This window comes from Heterocephalus glaber, unplaced genomic scaffold (assembly GCF_053883595.1).
Source record: "Heterocephalus glaber isolate CG9 unplaced genomic scaffold, H.glaber_assembly_v1.0 deba00001497, whole genome shotgun sequence".
NCBI lineage: Eukaryota > Metazoa > Chordata > Mammalia > Rodentia > Bathyergidae > Heterocephalus > Heterocephalus glaber.
The window spans coordinates 31,154,034-31,179,456 of record NW_028258320.1 but is presented as its reverse complement, the minus strand read 5'-3'; the positions used below and the strand labels follow the sequence as shown (position 1 = coordinate 31,179,456).

At 34.8% G+C, this 25,423-nt stretch overlaps 1 long non-coding RNA gene across 2 annotated transcripts in view; it reads right to left on the bottom strand.

Moving 5' to 3' along the window:
- LOC147825623 (uncharacterized) overlaps nucleotides 1-25,151 on the bottom strand; it is a 56,948-nt gene extending 31,797 nt beyond the window's left edge. For both annotated transcript variants that reach the window (XR_015440344.1, XR_015440345.1), the window contains exon 1: nucleotides 24,935-25,151. This is a non-coding gene — a long non-coding RNA (uncharacterized LOC147825623). The remainder of the gene's footprint in view (nucleotides 1-24,934) is intronic.
- Nucleotides 25,152-25,423: the final 272 nt, after the last annotated feature.

Sequence of the window (25,423 nt, the reverse complement as noted above, 5' to 3'; positions counted from 1 at the left end):
AAGATGCTGTACAAGCACCATTCTCCAACTACTTCTTGGATTTTAGTTTAGGAGGGCTCCCTCCTATGTACTGACATTTCTGGGCACAGCACAGGCCCTGTTAAAATAAACATTCACTTTGGTGTTCCTATAAATCCGCTGGCAGTTTTTTACTTGGGTAGTGTGGGCTCCAAAAATCCTATAAATCTATTTGAGATTTTTATCCTGAGTAGTATGGACAGCTTGGTTGTTTCCAAAGAAAGAGCAATAAACACTCAGAGATGTTAACATCAAAGAACTCTGATGATTAGCAGCCAACAAAACCAGCAGAGACCAGCACCAGGTAGTTGACCTATGGTGTCTGACACAAGACTGCATCAGATGGTGACAGCTGGTGGCAGCAGGGACAAGCAGCTGTCTATGTCAACTGTTGGCATCCAGTATCTCCTTATGTCATTTGGTGTCATTGTGACTGCTAGCAGCACTGCACTTTGCACATACATGATTTCTATCTGAGTGGAGCAAAAGAACATAAAGATATTTCTAATTTAAAACTATTTAAGCTACAGCATTTTGGCACACAAGGTCATGAAATATACTGATTTGTAGTTTCTTTTTCTTTTGTACTGTCTTTGTCTAGTTATGACATCAGCATTATATTTAACTCATAAAATCACCTGAGAAGAGTTATTATCTCCTGTGTGATTGAAAAGCATGTGCTTATGATTGATACTAATTCTTGGTAAAATGTTTTACAGAATTCAATAGTGAAGACTTCCTCAGATTATAATTTTAATTTGTGGGAGAGTTTAGTTTAAAAATATATTTAATTGTTCATGGATCTATTCCTATTTTGTGAGAGGGGTTGTTAATTTGTTAACAAATGTCTTTAAATGATTTTACCCATTCTATTAGTGTTTAGTATTTTTCAGTATAATTTTTAATCACATTTCCATTTACTGTCTTGTGTTATCCTATTAATGATATCTTTTATTTGATGGCTAACATTGTTGAATATTGACTTCTTAATTTTTCCCAAATATTATGGATGATTTATTCTCTCTTTTTGGTACCGGGGATAGAACTCAGGACTTTGCACTTGTGAGGCAGGCATGGCACCATTGAGCTAAATCCCTGGCTGATTCATTCATTTTATTTCTCTTTGAAGATTTGGAATTAGATATAATTGATATCAATCATTTTTATCTGTTTTCTGTTTTATTCATTTCTATTTTGTTCTTGTCTTTATTATTCCAACTATTGCATATGCTTTGGATTTAATTTGTCTTTTCTTTCTAGTTTATAAGTTTAGATATATTTCTATATTTCTGTTGCCCTTAAAGTTATTTAATGTATACATTTTTCTAATCCTTGCTTTAGGTGCATTGCACAAATTTTTTTAACTTTTTAAAAATGAATTTTATTGGTAGATTTTAGGTATACAATATAATGACATTCATCATTGGAAATTTGCACCTTTACATAATCTCTCTTGGTTCTTATTTTTTCCCCATTCCCCTGCCCTTCCTTCAACCTCTCCATTGCACATATTTTGATATATATTCTTTCAGCATTATTCTGCTCAAAACATTTAAGAATTATCTTTATAATTTCTTGTGTGATCCTTGATAATTTTAAGTATTGTTTTCTTTTACTGTCAATATATTCGGAAATTTTAAAAATATTTATCTTATTTCTTATTTATTTTTGTTCTAAACAGAACATATATATATGTATATATTAATTTTATGTATAATTACAATCCTTTTAAATTAACAGTCACATATTTTGTGCCAACCTAAAGTCCAACCTTTGTCTAAATTCCTGGCACTTAGAGTAAATGTTAATTTTATTTTTTAATTGATGTGATGCTCTATAAATTTCAAAAATGTCAAGTAGATTGATAATGTAGTTCAGTTCCTATGTAATTATTTTCTGTCAACTTGTAACTTACCAGGAGAAGGATGTTTAAATATACATATCTATTTCTGAGATTATTTTTCTTTTTTTTTCTTAAATTATTTTATTGGTATATTTTAGATATCCAACACAATTACATTTCTCATTGGGAATTGTACCTTTACATGATGCATCTTGGTTCTTATTTTTTTCCCCATTCCTAGCCCTCCCTTCACCCCCTCCACCCTTCACTATTTACAAAGACTTTACTACCATTTTTTTCCATTTCTCATCATTTTTCCTTTCCCTCCTTTCCTTTCTCCTGCCCCTCCTACTATCCCTACCCCTTTGGACCTTTTTTTCCTATTTTGCATTATCGATTATTCATTCTAATCATTGGTATGTTTTAGGTATACAATATAATGACATTCATCATTGGAAATTTGCTCTTTTACATAATCTCTCTTGGTTCTTATTTTTCACCCTTGCCCAGCCCTCCCTTCAACCCCCCCATAAAATTGAGAAATTAGAGACATTTATAGCTAAATGGATGCACATTGAGGCAATACTCTTAAGTGAAATAAATAGGACACATGTATAAATACCGAATAGTTTCTCTGGCGTGAGAAACTGAAAGTGTAAATAAGGACTAAAATGTGAAATATGAAGAAAAGGGGCAAAGAGGAAGGAAGTGGGAGGGGTAGGGGAAAGGAAAGAAGGGAATGGAATTAATATGAGAAAATGGAAAAATAGGACCAAAATCTTTATTTTTCTTTTTGATACCCTCCAATTTTGCTTAAATTAACACAGTAAATTTAGGATTTCGATGTCTTATTGGAGAATTGATCTCTACTATTATGAATCTTTTCACTCCTAGAAAATTCCTCTGAAGTCTACCCTGTCTGATAATATCATAGCCAAAGCAACTTTCTTATGCTTCACTTTTGCATGACGTTTGCTTATTTATGGCTTTATTATCGATCTCCTTGTGTTCCTGTACATAACTGTTGCTTTCTTCATGTTATATGAGCATGTCTTAAATTTTCATCCAACTTAAAATTCTCTTCCTTTTAGTTGGAGATCATAAATCTATCAGAGTTAATAACGTCAGCTCTTGGACATATTTACTACCTGAAACTGATTTTTTTTTCCATTTTCCTTATGTTTACTCATACTTTAATAATTTATTTTCTATGTGAACTATTTTTATGGTCTCATTTTATGTCTATAATTGGCTTATGAGCTATTATTGTCTTGTATTTTATTTCTGCGTGTCACAAACACCATAATAGATTTTATAAATTTTGCAAATTTGTTTTCACATTAAACAGCTAGTTATTTTAAGAAAATAAAAGATAAAAAATTATATTTTTATTTAAATATTTACCTTTTGTGATTTTTTGTAAGTTCCCAGTATATATGGAGATTTGTTATTCAAACATACAACTTTCGAAGGTTCATTCATACAATAATAAATAATAAACATATATATGTATGGATGAGAATGTATATACATGCTCTTCCATTTAACAAACTTTTTATAACTTTTATAAATTCATGGTTTTCAGTAGATCTAATTTAAATAATATTTATTGGGTAAAGTAGTATTAAGCTTTGAGTATTGATTCAATTAAACATCTGTGGTAAAGCTTACATTTATGAGTATTTCCAATTTTGAAGGCACTAGCCTTTCCTCCATTGAAATCTTTTCAACCAAATCACCATTAATAATTTCTTTAATCTCCATATATGTTTTGATTATATACTTTGGTCTTAAATCATAGACACCACAATCTGCTAGAATTTCAGGATATGATGATAGTGATTTCTGAAGTTCTGTCATACTCCTTATAAGAGTTCATACTCACACTTGGCCCTGAGAGAATTGTTTTTAATTATTAGTCATATTAAATTATTGAGATGACCACAAAACAATTTCATTTAATTGTCTCTAATACATATTACAAAAGCATTGAACTTAAATTGCCATAAAAAATTTTAATTTACTTATACTTCATAATAGTAGCAAAAAGTTTTAATTTTAATTGATATACATTACTTGTACAACTTAGTACATATATATATGTAAATTTTAAGTTTATATAATAAACATAATCAGAATGGCAACTACTCTATGAATAAATTGCAGTTACATTCTTTGTGCTCATCAATATTATTACTTTTGGTTCAATGTCACAATTATAATTATACCAACATTGCTATATCATAATTACTATATTAATATAATAAATTTGTGATTAGTTTTGTGAATGCTTAAAATATTTCATGAAAGAATAAACTGAAGTCAGAAATTAATTTAGACAGCTTAATTAATTAGGAAGTTGGCATAGTAAGAACAGTGAGAAAGTGATCAATTTCAGATACCTAAGACTGCCATACTTTTTTAAAAAAAAGTATGTGTTTTAGATATTTTTCTGTAGTATACAATTATATGCAGACTATTGAATGGGATATTGCACCACTAAACAATATAAAAATAATATACTACTTTTGGTGTAGCTTTACTAAAGCAAAGTTGACCACATATTTTATCAATGGGTATAGTAAAATTATTTACATGGAATCTAGGAAGATATCCCTAAAATGATAATATTTTGAGATTTAATGAAAAGACCAAGAAGGACCTCACAATGTTCCCCAGCTTGCTTTAAATGATTTTTCCCTATTTTATTTGCTAAATCTTTATCTAATAATTAATTTCCAGATAAAATTCTGAAATTAAAATTTTAATGAAAATTCTAGTACTCTATTAAAATAAGATCTGTATTAAGTAGCATTTCCTACCAGGCATTCCTTATTTATATTCTCATTTTTTGCAACTAAGATTTGCTTAGCAAATTTTTTTAAATAATTATGAAAAATATTTTCTGCCCAAAGGTTCTTATGTTTTTTCAGCACCTTTCATTTACAAATATTGTTGTCTGAATCAATGATTTTTTTAATTATTCAAGAATTTAGGAATTTTGAAAGATTCCTGTACTATATAGCAATGAATATAGTTAGAACACTTTAAAAAGAAAACGTGTTGGCAGAGAAGCATTAAAACCAGGTTTTACAGCCAGCCTAAATTTTAATAAAATACTCTAAGTCATGACACAGAAAAACTTCTGTGATAGGTTAAACATCTAAGTTTTGGGGTAAAATAGTTAAAATATTGTAAAAAGCATAATGACGTTCAAATGAATGATTAAAATTCTTCAAAGACTATAAATGTAAAAAAAAGAAGATAAACAGTAAACTATGTGGAACACAAAACATGTTCTTAGTGAAGTCACTGCGTTTACCTTATCTTTAGTGTCCTCGAGGTTCCATTTTATGAGCTGTGTAAAGGTAAGGTATTATTCAAGTTTCTCCGATAGACTATATAGAGTGAGATTTATTCCAAAAATTGGCTCAAGCAATTATAAAGACTGAGAAGTCCTCATGATAGGAGATGTACAAGCTGGAGACATTGGGATGCTGGTAGGATGGGTTAGTCCAAGTCTGAAAGCAAAAAATTGGGGGCAACTGATGCTACACAGTCTGGAACTCACAGTCTGAGGCTGCACACCCACGAGATGCAGAAGCAACTGTTGTAAATTATGGATTCCAAAGCCCAGAGAGAGTTCTGACAGTCAAGGGCATGTGAAGAGCAGTGCTTTAGTTTTAGGAGCGTGAAAGAGAGAAAATTCTCTGTTCCTCTGCCTTTTTTGTTCTATTTGGGCCTCTATATGATTGCTCAGTGTTCACCCACATTGAGTGTGGATCTTCCGTACTCAGCTTACTGACTCAGGTGCAAATCTGCTTTGGAGAAACACCCACAGTTATGCCCTGAGATAGTGCTTTACCAGCTCAATAGCTAGTGCTCAATCTTGGTCAAATTAATCCTGTAAAGTTAATCATCACAGGCAATGCTTTGAGGGAATAATGACTTTCAACCACAAGTTTTCTCACTCAAAAACTAGGATTAGAAAAAAAAACAGAAACTTGCTCACAAAAAAAGGAATATAATCGCATTCTTTTCTCTGGATATAGAAATAAAACACAAAATCTCTCCCTTGAATATTTGAAATCTGAATATATCTAAGTCGAGAATTTAATGCACTTTTTCATTGGATTATGTACAAGCGCTTGGATAAAGCTACTACTCAAAAATCCAAAACTGTCAGAGAAAAGAAATAACCCTGCTGAATATCCATCTGCAAAGGAAAGGAGTTAAGTTCCTATTCTATGTTGTTGCATTTTATTGTGTTACAGGTGTTAAAAGAACACAAATGCATCTGTGTTTACTACTTATGATACTTCTAATGTTGAAAAAGAATGGTCTTAATATATTGTGCATCCATGAATATATCTACATCATAAATTGATTCATAGCTTTATCGAATATATTAACGACATGAAGAAGAAAATATAGAAAATATTCATCATCCATGAAGTTGCTGACAAAATAGTGAGTTCTTCCTGTCACAAATTCCATAATATACTTCTGTAAATCAGAGTGAGCTAATAGTGAAGTTCCAATTATACAATTTTTAGACACAATAAAATAGCTCAAATTCAACAAATTAAACAGAAAAAATACTAATTTCAGTAGATTTGTATTATTTAAGTAACTATTTAGTAATAGAAAAATATAGAACCTTATTTTTAAGAGACATCTAATTTATTCATAAATAATATTCATGAATAAAATGGGAATATATATGTTGTAGAGCATAATGTGTCAAGTAACTTCAGGTTAAAGAGCAAATCACCTTTGAGAAATAGAAGACAATATTACTTTCTACTAGAAAAACATTGATGGAAAATTTGGTCTTAAGTTTTGTAGGATAGATAGAATTTAGCTATGAAGTATTATAAGAGTTTATTTCTTTTCCTAAAAACAAAAATTACTGTGTATATTCAGTAATACTTTGCATTTTATGGTATATAATTTACTAAGCAAGAGATTAAAAGTACGAAACATCCTACCCTATGCTATAGAAGCAAATTAATAGATATTTTCTGATTCTAAAAGCAAAAGCATTTTTACATCATTTATTTCACAAAGAGATGAAAAGTACTTATAGTCAATTTGTCTTGTATACTGCAGAATATGTGCTCTTAGCATAAAAATACACAAAGTGGAACATAAATCAAAACATGAATAAAATGACAGAGTTTTCTACATCAAAGCATTTATTTAGTGCAGAATTACTTGTATGATTTTGTCTTCCTGTCAACACACACAAAATTTTTATTATTCTAGCATGTAAAATACTTTAAATTTCCAGCTTGTGAAAATGTATTGAGAATAGCAATATGATCCTATTCAGTTATCCATGATTCTTTCACCCCAAGGAACATGAACATCATTCATATAATTACAAATCAAATAGAAGATGTCAGGAATATTTTTAATAAATGTCATTCTTAATATCTATTGTTGCAGTATTTCCAAGATATGAAAAATGAAGGCAGAAAAGGTTAGTATGATATGATAAGAAATGTGTCCAGTATGTGTATGTTTTTATAATATGACACTGTATCAATGCTGGGTAAAGAAATTAACAAAGTTGGTAGTTGTTTCAAGAGGCCAGAATGGAAGTAGGTTCCAGGTGAAAGGAATCAGGGCATAAAAAGAGAGACTATATTCCATGGGAGAAAATGAGGAAAAATTCTGAGAACCAACAAAGAAATGTTGAGAAACCTAAACAGTAAAGAGAATCAGGAAGCAATACAGAGAAAAGTGCTAAACAAGTTTTGATGGCTGCTCAGCATGGGGACTGGAACCAGAACATACAAGGATAAGGTACGACGCTGAAGAGTACAATAAACTCTGATGCTACACAGACCAACAGTTCTAACTGCAGGTTAAAACCATGGTTCATATTAACATTAAATCCAGTTTGGAGATCTAAACTGAGAGTGAATTCCCCAGCTGTAGAGAATTTTGATACATGGCCTAGCAACCTGTAAGAAGGCTGTGCCTAGGAACCATTTTGAGGAAGTGGAGGTTCCTATTTTTAAAGATGTAACTGCTCTAAAGAAAAAGAAATACGTGGAACAGTTACAAATTTGGGTACCTGCGGATGTTGAGCCACATTGATTGAATGGAGGAAACCTACACATGACAGCAGTGGCTTGGGAAACATCTGACCTAGGTCTGCCAGGAGGTGTGAGGAGGAGTTAACAGTGTAGAGCATCAGCTATGATGGACTGACTATGTCTGACTATGACTAGGTACAATGTCCCAGTTCTGGTCACATGAGATATCATGAGGAAGTCAGGGAGAGAGAACTGAAACTGAGGGTGACAAATCATTTGTTTGCTACCACCTCCAAAACAGAATTCCAGCTCTCCTCACACTTCCTAGGTAGTCATGGTTGGGGCAGCTGCCACACTGTCAGATCACAGACTGAAGTTCTGAAATCCTTGAGGTTGAGTGTGTTCTATCTAGATGGCACAGCCCATGGGACACCGAGGATCCAAGAGTGAGAAAGTTCAGTATGGCCCAGACATTTGCCATGCCTGCAGGCACAAAGGCTGCAGTGTGCATTCCCAGTTTGTGCCACCATCCTGGGGGGACTGTGTGGCACTGAAACACTGCAGGTGAGAAGTGTGCTGAAGCTTAGATATCTGCAGTGCTCCCAGGTCCACAAACTGGGGTCCATGGGTTGAAATCTGCACTCCCACCAGATACTTCTCATAGGGCACTGAAACTGCCAATGAGAGAACTCACTGTGTCCCAGAAATTTGCTACACCCCTAGGTGCACAGACTGAAGTCACTGGAATGGGTGAATACACACCTAGGAAGAAGTGTTCTTATCCAAACAATTCCAGGAAGAATTTGGTACTCCTTTTGTTACATTTTTATTGTGTTTCATCGATCTATTTTATTATTTTTACTTTGTAATCTTTCATTACTTTCTTCATATTTTTACATTTGTTGTATTTTAATAGGATTTCTCTTTTCTTCTACACTCTCATTTTGCCGTTTTTTTGGTACTTGTTACAATTCTTACTGTTGTCTGTTTCTTTCCTCCTGAGTGGAGATAATTATCCATCCTTGAACATCAAATACAATAGGTGGGAGTGGTGCTACTGAGGTTCATTTGAAGTCCATATAAGAGTATTTTCACCTTATTCTAGTAATTTGCACCTTATTCTAGAATTTAAATAATACTTGTGTTATTGTTCTCTGTTGTTAAGAATCAGCCTTCAACTAGCAACAACAGAGAGAACAAAATCTTGTAGAAATTGCACCTATAAAAGTCTTCAGCATAGTTCTATCCAATACCCTGGAAGATGACAAACTGTTGACAAAGCTTGAGGAGTAAGCCCAGAGGTAGTACACCATGTATTCTGGTATCTACAACACACATGCCAGAGCCACCACAAAGAATCCCTTCTTACAAAACTGATAGAAAATATGGTTCCAACACAGTATAAAATCTGTGAAAACCAAGCAAACACAGTCACAGAAGCTACAAGAAAAGTACACCATCAAGTTCACTTAACATTAATTTTAATATTTCTCAACAAACTGATGGTCCTGGACAATTCATCAGGAGAAGGTGGTTCCCTATGAAAGCCCCCATAAAAGTAGAAGAGATATCCATGGCAAGAGATGCAAAATTTTCAATATAGAAACAAACACCAACCAAAAATAACCATGAGAAAACAAGATGTCTCTATAGCACATAATTCTCTAGTAGCTGACACCAAATACACTGAATTGAATAAACAGCTGAGCATATAATATAAAAAGAAATTGCAGAGGACATGGATTTAGCTCAGTGGTGCCATGCCTGCTTTGCAAGTGCAAGGTCCTAAGTTCCACCCCTGGTAGTAAAAAAAAAATGTTAAAATTATTAATGAATTTAAAGAACACACAAATGAACAACTCAATGAATTAAGGAAGCCTGTGCAGAATATTAAAGAGAATCTCACTAAAGCAAAATTCTGAAAAAGAACCAAACAGAAACATTGTAAAACTCAATAAACCAAAGAAAAACTCCCTTGAAAGTCTCACCAATAGACTAAATCAAGCTGAAAAAAGAAAATTAAATACTCAAGAGAAAAAAGATAAACTAGAACATTGAAATAGTAGTAAAGAAGTAAGAATTTACAAACACAATATACAACATCACTGAGATGGCTCCCAGCCCAGAGGAAGGGGCTTCTGGGCCACCATTCCACTACTCCCAGCCCAGGGAGGTGAGCCATGTGGGTGCCAACAGCAACACCCCATCGAAATGAGAAGACACTGCATTGGTTAAAAAGACAAATCTTCTCCATCCCCCTGCTCCTGGCCCAGAGGAAGGGGCTTCTGAGCTGCTGTTTCACCACTCCCACCTCAGAGGAGGTGAAGTGCACCCTCCCCAAGGTGAAATGAGAAGAGACATAAACAAGTCACAAAACCAGACGTCCAGATCACCTACAGCAACCCCAAAGAGAAACAAGATGGAACACTCTGATAATCAAACACCTGGAATCCCTGAACTCGCAACAAAAGAGGATCTGGAAAAAATGAAATCAGAAATAATTTCTCACATAACAGCAGAGATTGTGTCCATACTGCAAGACATGGTTAATAAATCTAGAGAGGATACACACACACAAAAAAAGAGAGGAGCTGAGGAACATGATGGAATCCAAAAACAGAAAACAAATGGAATCCATAAAACAGATACAAACAGATTTCCAGGAGATTAAAAATTGCAATGAAAGTCTGCACAGCAGAATGTGCCAATGTGAGGATAGAATTTCAGATACAGAAGATAAGATTGCAATTAGTGACCAGGAAAAGAAAAATTGCTTTAAAATTGTAAGGAACCATGAGAAATCAATCCAATAGCTGCTAGATGAGGCAAAGAATAACATAAGACTGATTGGAGTCAAGGAAGAAACAGGAGAGAGTATAGATGACAATAAAAAACTGTTTACAGAAGTAATGGCAGAAAACTTCCCAAGCAGGGGAAAACAACTTGACATACAGATAAGCAAAGCATATAGGACTCCAACTAGCCTTGATCAAAATAAATCTATACATAGACATATAATTGTTAAGATTCCAGAAAAACAACAGAAGAACAAAGTTCCTCAAACAGTTAGAGAAAAGAAACAAATCACAAACAAAGGAAAGCCCATCAGAATCACAGGAGACTTCCCAACATGAACCCTCCAGGGAAGAAAAGCTTAGAGTGATGTATCCCAAGCCCTAAAGGAAAACAGCTTCCAACCCAGATTGATCTACCCTACAAAACTATCTTTCAAAATTGATGGTGAAATAAGATACTTTCATGACAAAAAGCACATCTGGAACTTCATAAATACCAAACCAGCACTCCAAAAATTTTAGATAATATCCTAGGAACAGACAATGAGGATCACAACCCCAGGAAGCACAGCAGAATGAACCCATTGGGTATGACAAGAAATTAAAAGTAAAGGGGGAGAATCCAACAAAAAGAAAAAGTCATGAAAATAATAAGTCAATAAATATCAGTTATAACCATCAATGTTAATGGTCTCAATTCACCAATCAAAAGAAATAGACTGGCAGAATGGGTCAAGAAGCAAAATCCAACAATATGCTGCATACAAGAAATACACTTAATTCAAAACGAAACTCATAGACTGAAAGTTAAAGGGTGGAAAACAATACTCTATGCAAGAGGAACCTGAAAAAAAGCAGGAGTAGCTATCTTCTTTGCAGATCAAGTGGATTTCAAACCAACACTGGTTAAGAGAGACAAAGAAGGGCACTATATCCTTGTAAAGGGAACAATCCAACAAAAAGATGTGGAGAGCGGTGTGTGGAGAGCGGTGTTAGCCAAAGAGGCTCCATTTTGAATCTTACCCTCCATTGTATAGAGCAAGGAGACTATGTTATGAGGAACCACGTCCTTGCCGAGTTAGATTGCCCTGGAGCATGATGAACGTTTTGTAAGCCCAAGAAAAGGGAAGGCCCATGAGGGTGGGGAATTTCCAAAGAACTAGAAAACAAGGAAGCAGGTGTCTCTGGATAAGGGTCATGATTAACAACCAAACTCACCTGCTGTATAAAACAGAGGAGAAAAATAAACTTGGGTGCTCGGTCTCTGGGAGCCCTCCCAACTCTATCTCTTCATCTTTATTTTTCTTCATCCTCACTCCCTATTCAGGTACTGTTCGACAAGTGACGGCGGGCTCCATCAAGAAGAGGTGACAATCATAAATATCTATGCACCAAACACTAGTACACCCAGCTATAAAAAACAAATACTAAAAGGTGGAGGAAAAAGCATGCCAGTTTGGAGCAGGTGGAGCACAAAAAGAAGTGGACTGGAATGTGACACAACTAGGCAACTGGAAGTTATTGGAATAGAGTAGTGTCACCAGACAAGTCTCTGAACTTGTGCCCTGAACCATATCAACTTTCAGATTTTAGGGAAGACTTAATGTTCCTGTTCCCGCTCTTTTCCACTGGAACTGGGGGGAGGCCCAGTTCCTGATCTTCTTTACTTTATTGCAACTTTTAAAGACACTCTGCTTAGTTTTTTTCGCCAAGGCCCAGTGGATATTGATGACTGTGTGGGTGGGTAAACAGGGGCATTGGATGAATGCAAGAAATTCTTTTTGGACTATCAAAGCATGCCATTCAGATTCTTAGTATAACGTTCTCCTCTCCTCCACACTGGTGAAGAGAACTATCCAACCAGCACAGGTGGAAGAAGAGGTTCCTGTTATTAAATGGTCACTCAGTGTCCACTGAAGAATCCACTGCTCAGTTCCTGCTTGTGTGGCCTCATAAGGTCTGGTGTCTCTCCAATCCCCCTCCATCGCTCCTAGATACTAGGGATCAAATATTGCTGCTGTGAGCTTCTGGCCCAGAGATAAGGGGCTTCTGAGCCACCTTCCCACTGCTCCTGGTCCAGAGGAAGGGGCTTCCCGGACACCATCCCTCCTGCTGCTCCCAGCCCAGAGGAAAGGGATTTTGGGCTGCCTTCTGTCCCACCACTCACGGCCCAGAGGAAGGGGCTTCCAGGTCACCATCCCTACCACTGCTCCTGGGCGCTCTCCCACCTCTCACAGCTCAGAGGAGGTGATCCACATGGGCGCCAACAGCACACCCCTGCCCCTCCCCCAGTCGAAATGAGAAAACACAAATAAGTCTCAAAACCAGACTTCCAGATCACCTAGAGCAACCCCAAAAGGAAATGAGTTGGAACTCATTTGATACTCAACCACCTGGACCCACTGAACTGGCAACAAAAGGGGATCTAGAAAAAATGAAAGCAGAAATAATTTCTCAGATAACAAGAGAAATTATGTTCCCAGGGCAAGACATGATTAATAAATCTAGAGAGGAGCTCAGGAACATGATGGAATCCCAACATAGGAAAAAAGTGAAATCCATAAAACAGATGCAAATAGATTTCCAGAAGATCAAAAACTTCATTGAAAGTCTACACAGCAGAATGAGCCAATGTGAGGACAGAATTTCAGATATAGAAGATAAGATTGCAATTAGTGACCAGGAAAAGAAAAATTGTTTCAAAATTATAAGGGAACACAAGAAATCAATCCAGCAGCTGCTAGATGATGCAAAGAAGAATAACATAAGACTGATTGGAGTTAATGAAGAAACAGGAAAGAGTGCAGATGACATAAAAAAAACTCTTCAGAGAAGTAATGGCAGAAATCTTCCCAAGCAGGGGAAAAGAACTTGACATACAGAGAAGTGAGGCATATAGGACTCCAAATAGTCTTGATCAAAAAAAAATCTACACATAAGCATATAATGGTTAGGATTTCAGAAACTCAACAGAAGAACAAAGTTCTACAAGCAGTTAGAGAAAAGAAACAAATCACATACAAAGGAAAGCCCATCAGAATCATAGCAGACTTCTCAACACAAACCATCAAGGCAAGAAGAGCTTGGAGTGACATATTCCAAGCCCTAAAAGAAAACAGCCTCCAACCAAGATTGATGTACCCTGCAAAACTATCTTTCAAAATTGATGGAGAAATAAGATACTTTCATGACAAAGAGCACGTTAGGAAATTCGTGAATACCAAACCAGCACTCTAAAAAAGTTCACACAATATCCTAGGTACAGACATTGAGAATCACAACCCCAGGAAGCAAAGCAGACTGAACCCATCTTGCACGACAAGAAATTAAATGTAAAGAGGGAGAACCCAACAAAAAGAAAAAGTCATGGCAATGATAAGTCAATACATTTCAGTTATAACTATCAATGCTAATGGTCTCAATTCACCAATCAAAAGAAATAGACTGGCAGAATGGATCAAGAAGCAAAATCCAACAATATGCTGCATACAAGAAACACACTTAATTCAAAAGGAAACTCATAGACTGAAAGTTAAAGGGTGGAAAACAATATTGCATGCGATAGGAACCCGAAAAAAAGCAGGAGTAGCTATCCTCTTGGCAGATCAAGTAGATTTCATACCAACATTGATTAAGAGAGCTGAAGAAGGATACTACATCCTTGTAAAGGGAAGAATCCAAGAGGAAGAGATGACAATCATAAATATCTATGTACCAAACACTAGTGCACCCAACTATATAAAACAAATGCTAACGGACGTGAAAAGTCATATATGCACTAATACAATTGTAGTGGGGAACCTCAACACCTGACTGTCACAAATAGATCAACTAGACAAAAAATAAGTAACGAAATGCTAGAACTCAATCAAACTTTTGAACAAATGTACTTAACAGATGTTTACAGAGTGTTCCACCCCACAAAATCAGAATACACATTCTTCTCAGCTACACATGGGCCATTCTCCAAAATACACCAAACACTCACACATTGAACATGTTTAAGGAAGTGCAAAGCAATTGAAGTTATCCCCTGTATATTATCAGACCATAGTGCGATGAAATTGGAGATCCACAGCAAAAGAAACTCAAAAAATTTCATAAACATGTGAAAATTGAACAAAACACTACTGAATAACCAATGGGTCACAGAGGAAATTTAAAAAATCAGACAATTCCTTCAATTAAATGACAATGACAATACAACATATCAGAATCTATGGGACACAATAAAACCAGTCTTATGAGGGAAATTCATAGCAGTGAATACGCATATTAGGAAAACAGAAGGAGCCCAATTAAATAACCTGATGCTGAACCTGAAACTTCTAGAAAAAGAAGAGAAGGACAACCCCAAAGTTCATACAAGGGAGGAAATTATAAAGATCAGAGGAGAAATCAATTCAATGGAGACTAAGAGAATGATACAAAAAAAATCAATGAAGCCAAGAGTTGGTTCTTCAAAAGAATCACCAAAATTGACAAATCCTTAGCCAAACTTATCGGAAAAAGGAAAGAAAAGGCCCAAATCCATGCCATTAGGAATGAAAAGTGTGAAATTATAACAGATACAGCAGATATGCAGAGGATCATCAATACCTACTTCCAGAACCTATATGGCAATAAGATGGAAAACACAGAAGAAATGGACAGATTCCTAGATCCATATGAATTACCAAAGTTGAACAATGAAGCCCTAAAAGTTCTAAACAACCCAATATTAACTAATGAAATAGAAAATGTAATGGAAAACATATCAACTAAGAAAAGCCTGGGTCTGGATGGCTTCACTGCTGAATTCTACAAGACATTTAGAGAGGAACTACTGCCACTACTGTTTAAACTCTTCAATGAAATTGAAAGGGAAGCAGTACTCCCAAATTCATTCCTGGAAGCAAGCATCACCTTGATCCCCAAAGCAGAGAAAGACCCAACCAAAAAAGAGAACTATAGGTCAAACTCACTAATGAACACACATGCAAAAATTCTAAATAATACACTGGCAAATAGAATGCAGAAGATCTAGAACATCATACACCCTGATCAAGTGGGATTCATCCCAGGGACGCAGGGATGGTTCAACATATGCAAAGTAATCAGTATAATACACTATATCAATAGAGCCAAGGACAAAAACCATATGATTATCTCCATAGACACAGCAAAAGCATTTGACAAAATCCAACATGCATTTATGATAAAAACCCTACAAAAAATTGGAATAGATGGTCTCTACCTCAAACTGATAGGAGCCATCTATGAAAAACCAACAGCCAATATCATACTAAATGGTCAAAAACTGAAATCCTTCACACTAAAATCAGGAACAAGACAAGGATGTCCACTATCACCATTCTTGTTCAATATAGTTCTGGAAAATTTAGCCACAGCAATTAGACTAGAGAAAGAAATAAAAGGTATAAAGATAGGAAATGAAGAAGTCAAATTGTCATTATTTGCAGATGACATGATGCTGTATATAGAAGACCACAAGAACTCCACCAAAAGTCTTCTAGACTTAATAATCAAATTCAGTCAAGTAGCTGTTTACAAGGTCAACACACAAAAATCAATAGCTTTCCTCTACACGAATGACAGGCTCACTGAGAGAGAAATAGGGCAAACTTTTCCTTTCACAATCGCATCCAAAAAACTGAAATACCTAGGAATCAACCTAATGAAAGAAATCAAAGACCACTTCTCTGAAAACTATAGCACTCTGAAAAGAGAGATTGAAGATGATATCAGAATATGGAAAGACATCCCCTGCTCCTGGGCAGGAAGGATTAATATAGTGAAAATGGGCATACTTCCAAAACTGCTATATAGATTCAATGCAATTCCAATTGAGATCCCAGCAGCACACTTCACAGACCTTGAGAAAACAATCCAAAAATTCTTTTGGAACAAGAAGACACCCAGAATAGCAAAAGCAGTTCTAGGTAACAGAGACATGGCAGGGGGTATCAAAATGGCAATCACAATCTTCAACTTGAAATTATAATGTAAAGCTACTGTGATAAAAACAGCATGGTACTGGCAAAGAAACAGACAGGAGGACCAGTGGAACAGATTAGAAGATGCAGAAACAACTCCAGACACACTCAGTCATTTCATATTCAATAAAGGAGCAAACCCCCTCACTGGAGGAAAGATAGCCTTTTTAATAAATGGTGCTAGTAAAATTGGGTTTCAACTTGCCAAAGAATAAAATTAGATGTATATCTCTCACCATGCAGTAAACTAAAAATCAAAATGGATTAAAGATCTAAATGTTAAAATAGAAATGCTGAATCTCCTGGAACAGAGGTTAGGTAGAACTCTTGAAGACATTGGTGTAGGAAAAGATTTTATGAACAAAACCTCAGTTGCTTGTGAACTAGCACAAACAATCAACAAGTGGGATATCTTCTTATTGAAAAGCTTCTCCACAGCAAGAGAAACCACCAACAGTGTGAAGAGACAAACCACAATGTCAGGAAAATATCTTCACCTGCTCTTCCTCAGACAAAGGCCTACTATCTCAAATCTATAAAGCACTTAAAAAAATCAGACCTCCCAAATTTAAAGACCCAGCCTGAAAATGGGCATCTGTAATGAACAGGTATATCTCAGACAAAGAAGTAGAAATAGCAAAGAAACATATGAAAAAATGTCGTACATCACTGGTCACTTGAGAGTTGCAAATGAAAATAAGGCTGAGATTTCACCTCACTCCAGAAAGAATGGCTGCTATAATGAAATAAACCAATAACAAATGGTAGTGGGGCGGAGGGGAAAGAGGAACCCTGTTCCACTGCTGGTGGGAGTGTAGACTGATGCAAACATTGTGGAAATCAGTATGGAGATACCTCAAAGAACTATTACTGGAAGTCCCATTTAATCTGCTATTCCCCTGCTGTGTATCTTACCCAAAGAATTAAAAGAATCATACCATAGTGATACACGTGTACCCATGTTCACAGCAGCACAATTTGTAATAGCTAAAACTTGGAAGCAGCCCAAATGCCCATCAGCTGGAGGCTCAATAAAGAAAATGTATGTTTTTTATAAAATGGAGTACTACTCATCCATAAAAAATGAGCAATTCGAGACTTTTATAGCTAAATGGATGCACATTGAGGCGATACTCTTAAGTGAAATAAACAGAATACATGTGTAAATATCAAACAATTTCTCTAGTATGAGAAACTGAAAGTGTAAATAAGGACTAAAACATATAATAGATAATGTGAAATAGGAAGAAAAGGGGCAAAGGGGAAGGGGAAGTGGGAGGGATATGGGAAAGGAAAGAAGGGAATGGAATTAATATGAAAAAATGAAAAAAGTCTAAACAAAGTCTTTTTAAATAGGGAGGAATGGAGGGGTTGAAGTGAGAGCAGGGGAAGGGGGAAAAAGAAGAACACAGAGAGATTATGTAAAGGTGCAGATTTACAATGATGAATATCATCATATTGCATACCTAAATTGTACCAATAAAATAAAATTTTTAAAAAAGAAATTTAGAGCGTTTTCATTTTACTCATTTGCAAATCTCACTTTCAAATTCAAAAGTGTTTTCTCATAGAAATGAGCATAAATTCCAATAAATAAATAATTCAGGACAAGATAAACACTAAACAAAGTCTAAAATTTATTTTCTCTAGTGAGTACTATCATAAGTGTCAAGGCCTCTCTATTTTATATCATTTTAGTTTTGAGTGAAAAGTACTTTAATTTGATCCAGCATCATCGACTTTAACATTTCCCTGATCAAAATAATTAAAGAGCAAAAGTAGAAATTGTAGAATATAGGGCAGCAGACTTTTAAATAAAGGGAAGGGAATTGGGGAAAAAGGAAGAAGGGTGGGTAGGAGTAAGATAAAGAGGCAAAAAATGATCAAGAATGATCCAGAAATATATATATATATATATATATATTCCCAAATGAATATGATTTATATATCAAAACATACATTAATAAAGAATTAAAGTATCCAAATTCTGGTAAAAAAAGTAAAACAAAACAAAAACATTTGAGGGGAATGACAGAATGCTAAGTGACCAATCTATCATTTAGTCTTTTTCCTTACTCATAAATTCACACTCTTAGCTGCCCCTAGCACATTAGTCTAAAATCTAATGTTCAAAACATACCCTTCCCTTTTCTAACATTGCACATAACAGTTATACCCCTACAATTCTCTAATTCTTTTCTTACTCGTCTCTACTTAATATGAGCATACATATGTTTGAAACCAAAGGCTCACCTGTATCTTTTCACTGTCTCTTTTATTCCTCTGAAATGGAAAGGGTCTCCCCAAATATTCTCTAAATTTCTAAAATACTTTGTTACCAGCCAGGGAACATATGGCTTCAGCTGCTTTTTCCTATAATAAATCAAGAGCATGGTTTAAAATGAATGCTCAAAAAAGCCTGATGTCCTGACTTAAATTATATCACTCAAATAGCTTAACACAAAAATTATGTCAGTAGAGGCTGAATCTATATTGATTAGAAGAATAAGATACTGAAATTATAAAATTCTCAATACATATCTTTGTATGTTTCCAAAAATCTAATAGTCTATCAATGGTGTTGCATTATTTAGATGACAAAAAGTTATTGTGGATTAAAATAAGGTAATGAACAACATTTTCTGGTGGTTATTTTTTTAAGATGCTGAGAAAAATAATTATCATTATTAACATTTTATTGGTACCAGGGATTGAACTCAGGTCCTTGTGCTTGAGCAGCAGGCGGCGAAATCACTGAGCTAAATCCCTGGCCCTTAACACTTTAGCATAACAGAAGATGCCCATTTGGATTCTATATGAGATATTCCAAAACTTAACCTGAGTGAAAAAACATTTAGTTTTATTCCTAAGTAATGAAGCACTAGTAAAGCAAATATATTCTTGGCTTTATTGATCATAAACCTTGCCAAATCTCTGTGCTTTTTTTTTTTTTTCTCAGTTGACTGGCTTAAATTGTAGTTTGCAAATAAACCAATTAGGAAATTAAATATTCATGTTGCAAGAGAGAATGTAGAACACTAGAAATATTGATACAGGGTAAATATAACTTCCAACATATTGGATTCCAGATGTGCCAAGTTTGTGCTCCCTAAAAGTGAAGCATGAATTCTGGAAAAAAAAAAAAAAAAAAGAGCTTAAGAGTAGAAATGGATTATTGAGACATAGCTCCTGGGAGACAGGAGGGGTCCCAAAAGTGGGTTGCCACTGAAACCCTTTGTCAGCAGTAATTGATACAGAGAAGTCACACTGTGGGTACAATGTGGATCAAACTATAAAAACTTACAGGTTTATAAGTGTAGCTGCTTAGCTAATATTGATCCAAAAGGGCAGTGGGACACATAGCAAGGGTACATGGAAAGAACAAAGTCACTTTGGGGAAGGTATGGGTCTGAATGTTCTGGTCATCCACCTGGGTGCTACCTATCTGGATTTCTTGGACCACATGGTCTAATTATAGTATAAATTTAAGTTACTGCTTGTCTCTTAGGGAAACATGTATGTCTGGCCATTGCATCTTTATCTTGAGTCCTGGTTTTCTTCAGAAACTCCTCCAGCCACAATTCTGATGTCTGTATTTTTTCTCCTGACTTTCTTGAGAGCCCAGTCCCACTCCGACTGTATATTAATTCCTATCTAACTTAGCTTCCTATAATAATATTATAAGAATAGAAATGTAAAATCCTAGAGTATGGAGATCCTATACATGTGAATTATCACTTTAGTAATTACATACTGTGGCAATAGAAAATACAATACCATATATATTTACCTTAAAAAATATTCCGATAAAAGACACATTAATCTCCCTTTACATACTTAAACTACTTCTCATTATTTTCAACACACATTCCATTGTTCTTGGCAATATGCTTTTTACTGTTATAGGTTTATAAAAAATTTTAACATTGTAAGTTTTTAACAACTTAGCATATCACTTACAGTGTGATAGGTTTGACTCAACAATATTTTAGGAGATGTCATATTAAAATAAATTAAATTATGACAAACTTTTTGATTGAACCAGTAAAATGCATAATATTCTGATATTTTATTTGACGTAAATTTATTTTCAAGAAAATCAATATAATTCAAATGGAATCAAAACCACAAAGAAACTTTTGAGGTTACAGCCAAATATGACAGAAAAACCAGTTCAACTTGTATATTTATTTTATTTATTTTATCTTATATTTTTATTTATATATTTTTTGGTACAGGAGATCAAACTCTGGTCCTTGCGCTTTGCAGCCGGAGGCGAAACCACTGAGCTAAATTCCCGGCCCTCAACTTGCATATTTTTAGAGAGTAGAAAAATAAACTTTAGCCTTTCTGAGTATCCCTATAGATTTTCTTTTTTAAATCTTTCTGTGTGGAGGAGATGGACATAGTATTGATCATATATTGAAACTACTTAGGCCACAATTTGAGTAGAAGCACTGTGCTCACACCACTTTTCCTGTTTCTCCTTCTATACATATTGGTTTTTAAAATACAGATTAAAGGTCTTAAGTACACTGACTCAAGGCCAGCTCTTTGGAAACAGGCTGCTGACTCCTGGTTCATATCTTTCTTCCCATTCCTCTACTCACACATGTTATAGTATTCATGTATGACTCACACATGTCATAGTCTTCATGTATATGCACTTTTATTATTTTAGTTCAACAACATTTTATTTTTAAAATCAGAATTTGGAGCTCTTTTGAGAGATAGTATTGAAGGTAATAACAAAAAAATACATACATATATATATATATATATATATATGTATATATGATAGATAAATAGGAAGTAGGGAGAAGTTCAAATAATTCCCTGAATTACCTTGTTATGGCTTCTGTTTAAATGTCCTCCTAAAGCCTCAAGCTTTTTCAGAGATGGCTGAATCTAGAGTGTGTGATTGATTCATGGTCCAGTTAGGCCCAAGGGCACTAGGATTAAGGTTGTGAGTGTTACCCACCCTAAGCAGTCTGAAGAAGACAAAAGGGGCAGAAAGATCCTGTTAAGGTTCCTTGTTGCTTTTGTTACCTTCTGCTGCCATGAACTGTTGCTCCACTGTCACCCTGTCTTGGAGCCAGCCAGTTATGGACTGAATCCTCTACGAACTGTAAGCCAAATAAACTTTTCCCTCTTTAATTTTGGGTGTTGAGTATTTTGTTTCAGCAATGAGAGAAAAGTAACTAACACATACCTCTTCTGTTGTTTCAAAAATATTTTAATATATAAGCTAATTTGTTTCATTTATGCTACTAGTTTCCCTTAGTTCATTGAAAAGAAAGTTTTATGATATTATCTGGGGGGGTTTTTTTGTAGACTAATCTTTTTGTCTCTGTCTTGTACTAGAGTAACTACTTTGAAGAAAATGATACATTGTGTATAATTTTTATTCTTTTATTATTTTGTGACAAATTTTTGTTTTACTTCTTTATAAAATAAAAAAAGAACAAGTAAAGAAAGAAACATAATCTTCATTATTTAAAATATGTACTGTCTCACATGGTGTGCATATTTGTGCCAGTGTGTGTGTGTGTTTGTCTGTGTTGGATTGAGATTGAAGTGTGAATGGAAATTAATTTTGTTATGGACCAATAGCTATGTAATTATATTGCAAAAAGAAACCACTGTGGTAAATCAATATCTACACACATAATTTTTTTATTTTCATCATATTTACAAATGTATGCCTTGTAATCTATAAACATTGACTAATTAATGGACTAATAACCATTAGCCAGCTGGTCATATACAAATTCTTTAATAGTTTTTCTGATTATAAAATGATATTTTTGATTAATTAAAAATTAAAACAATTTATTTACCAAATTTATAAGCAGAAAATTATTTTAAAAGCGCATCTACAAATTACCATTTCTTGGCTATTTAAGGAAGAATATTAGGTCATTTTTTAAAACTAAATTTTATCAAGTATATTTTAGATCTTCAACATGATATTATACAAATAGGCATTAAAATGGTTATTGTTCTGAAGCAAATTAATATGTACATCATCGTGCAGCTACCATTTTTTGTGGCAAGAGCAACTAAAATCTCAATTAGCGTGAATCTTATATGTATTATACTTTTATTAACCATAATGCTCATGTTGTAGCTTACATATCCAGACTTGTTCAACCTACATATCTGCTATTTTGTATCTGCTGACATGTATTTTCCAATTTCCTCAGAACCTCCACACCTTACCCATTGTAGCTATTAATTTATTTTTGATTTTTTATTTGAACATATTAGTTATACAGATTAATAAGATTTAGCAAATTTATAAATACTATACATACAAAATAGATAGAGCACCTTTCCTTCACCTATCCTTTTTTTGGTCAATTCCTCTTCTCTAATAATTCCCTTTCTACTTTAATGTCATCCCATGCTTTTTGATTGCACATATGAGACAATAAATGCATTATTTGTTTAGCTGAGTCTTACTTATCTTTATTGTCTGTATATTTCATTTATTGTTAAAATAATACTGGCATAGGCTATTAGGGTGAGGCAGAGCTGGTTGGGGAAGTAGGAATGACCTATTAATTACAAGATCCCAGAACACATATGCTGAATAGTTTCCAAAGCCCTGCACATGGATTTCTCACAAGAACTCAAGTAGATTTTCAATAGAATGGCCTAGACCTAACTTGACCTGAGGTGAGGGACCGCAGCACCGCCTCTCAGGACTAAATGTAGAAATTTTTCTGAGCTTCCTCAAGAATTGGACACTATAAATGGACGCAGACACCAAGAAGAGCTTGCTATTGTGGCTTTCCTCACAATAGCCCACCTTGTTTCCTCCAGGGTGTACTTTTATCTTGCTTTTTCTTCTTCTACTTGGCCCATGCTCACTCTGGAGAGCCAGTTTCTCTCCCTTTTCACTTTTACATTTTCAAATAAACCTTCCCACTGCTTTTTGGTCATTTCATTCAATTCTTTGTTTGAAATGACAAGAACCTGGACTCTAACTCCAGAAGGAGAGGAGAATAACGCAAAACCCAGAAACATTTGATTGGTTAATCATTTTTAGAAAGAGCTACCTAATTATATTTTGACATAGCCAGCCAGAAAAATCAAAAGCCAAGAGATTCCAATAACAATAACATATAAAAGTGAGATTATGCGATATTTTTCTGTGTCTGAATAGTTTCTTTTAGTATAAATCTTAGATTACATATATATTGTAGAAAGTTGAATAATTTCAGTGATTTTAGGGCTAAATTATATTCCTTGGCAAATATGTATTACAGTTTCTTTATCCATTCATATGTTGACTGATAAATATTTCATTGGTTATTATGAATAATGCTGCAGTGACATGGGAGTACACATACCTTAATCTAAATAACCCAGTGTGGAGTATACTTTATTTTATTAGTATTATAGATAGAGGAGCTAGTTAGAAATATAGGAAGTCAGATAGGGCTGTGTCCTTGAGAGGGTTAGGACAAAGGTGAAACACACCACAGTGTCCACCAGACACACATCAGCTTAAAACTAGGCCTCAAGATAAAGACAAGATGACCAGACCTACAAACTTCCTCAAAAAACAAACACTGGGCCTAATGAAGTCTAGATAGACATTAACCACCCCAGTGGGTGACCAGAGACCTCTGGACCCAGTACTTCCTAGGAAAATTTTTGTTCTTTCCATCCATGCTTGTTACATGACTTGTTTCCCAATTGGACTACTATTACCTAAGTGACTATACTTGTAACCTTATTGGATGATCATGGCTGTGGCCCACATTATACCCACATGCGTTTCACCCTATTAAACTCCTCTGTAAAGTTGGGTTCCTGGCTACCCACTTGGGACCCTTCTTGCCCCTCAAGAGCATTCTGATCAATAAATATCTTCTTACACTTGAAACTTCTTTGTTCCTAGAATTAATTGTTTGATTTTTAGAGAACAGGAACTAGTGTATCATAAAGCTAACAGGTTGGGAGATATCACTGTTAAGAAAAATATAAAATAATTGCCTGCCTTGTTCTGCTTCTGTAATTTGCTTCACTTGCTTCCTTTACTTCTGAGAATGCTGTTTCACTTCTCAGAGTAGCAATACCAGATATTTTGCCATTAACCACAAGTTTGTAGGCATGAGATAAGCAAATGCCTGCACCACTGCCTAACTGCAACCCCCACCCAAATGAGGCCAGAGGTCTAAACCAAGATAACAGTCACCATGCCTCATGGGCAAAAGTACTCACCCTAAGCAACTCAGGATCAGTCCTTGAAGGCATGTTCCTGTGAGGCTAGCCTGCTAGCAAATAAATTTTGTTGTTTTACCCCTGCTCTTCCATCTCCAGTGAGTCTTTCAATTGTTCACAGCGAAATCCAAAACATCATATTTCATATTCCTTCTCTGGTATTATTTCCTGTACCACTAATATGAGTGCGACAGCTAGCTAGGGGAAGGGCCAGAGATAGTGGGGAACTCAGTTATATTAAGGGAAATTAAAATAAGAATACACAGTAATCTAGGACTTTGACCAGGAATGAACATTTCCCAGGCAACATGGAATGCTCCCTGTCCCTCTTAAAAAGACAGACCCCCTCCTGAACTCCTGAATTTTGAGGAATTTAAAATACAATGAATTTCTTCTGTAAAATGGAATGCACCCCACTCCCTCCAATGATTTTGAGGAAGTTGAAATGCAAAATAACTACTTTATTATAAGATCCCCGTTTACTATAAA